We start from the raw sequence: 1,303 nt of genomic DNA, 5'->3' as shown, positions 1-1,303 counted from the left end.
CCTCCGAGAAGTTTCCATTCTACCTCAGGTGACCTGGTCCTGATTCACCAAGGCTCAGGGCAGCACTGCAAGGTCTCTTCAGTGAGATCCAGGAACCTCCATCCATACAGGAAAAACCACGTGGATGAAGGATGCTTCCTGCCCAGCCTAACATAGCCCAGACCTGGGACAGCCACTAGGCACGGACAGGGGACTAGAAAGGAAGGAGAAAGACCCTAGGCTTTCAGGCTGTTGCCTCCAACCAAAGCCCAGGTGTTTCTTGGTAATGCTCGGTGATCATGAAGCCTGGAGTACCAGGTTCTGCCAAGAACCCAAGTGACAGGTGACCCAAAGGACGGTGGAGAGCTTCCTGGTGCTAGGCATGAAGTTGGTAGAAGTTTCATCAGAGAGAAAGAGGAAAAAACAAGGCGGGCCCATCAAGGGCCAAACCGAAGAGGGGCTCCTAACTGCCCCCGGAAGGACCCCACAAGAATTGAAAGGCCTAGAGAAGGGGACAAGGCCTTGGGGAGGCCGTCTTTGGGAGAAAATGAGCAGACATGGACAAGAGGCATAGAGGAAGGGGAGCCTCACAGGCCTCGATAGGCCCAGCCCACCCCAGGGGCTACTCTCCCTCCCCCCCATTCATTTCAAAATGGAGAGCTCCAGTGGATGTTTAGTGAGAATAAAAGGCTAACCTGTCATGATGGCAGCAGCTCTTCCTGAAAGGGGCAAATGCCCTTGGATAGAGAGCTCCATCTGGAAATCAGATTTTTATTCTTCTCCAGAGATATCCCACAACCTCAAAGGCCCAGGGGTTTGCTAATGATGGTCAATAGGAAGAAAGACAGGAGGAGTTTATGGGATGAGGGCCCAGTGCAGCTCATCCCACTCCAGGGCCCTGGGAAGATGTGGAGGGGTGTGCACTCTACCTCTCTCAAACCTGTCTTTTCTCCAGGATCTCTTACAATTTGGGGAATAAAGAGTCTGGGACACATCATTTACTTGGTCAGGAATTTGCTCTCCTTCAAAGTCTAGAGAATAACAAAGTGGAACAGAAAGGGAGAGGCAAGAGGGAACAGAGAGGGAACAAAGGAGAGAAGCAGAGAAGGAGAAGATGGGGGACAGAGGAGGGAGCATAGGGGGGGCAGGAAGGAGCAGAGAGGGACAGAGGGGAGAGTAGAGAAGGAGCAGAGGGGGGACAGAGGAGGGAGCAGAGAAAGAGCAGAGGGGGACAGAGGAGGGAGCAGAGGGGGGACAGAGGAGGGAACAGAGAAAGTGCAGAGGGGGGACAGAGGAGGGAGCAGAGAAGGAGCAGAGGGGGGAC

This window comes from Petaurus breviceps, unplaced genomic scaffold (assembly GCF_028583685.1).
Source record: "Petaurus breviceps papuanus isolate PSGF00001 unplaced genomic scaffold, PetGlider_PUasm1.0 218, whole genome shotgun sequence".
Lineage (NCBI taxonomy): Eukaryota > Metazoa > Chordata > Mammalia > Diprotodontia > Petauridae > Petaurus > Petaurus breviceps.
Note: the sequence above shows the minus strand (reverse complement) of the source record.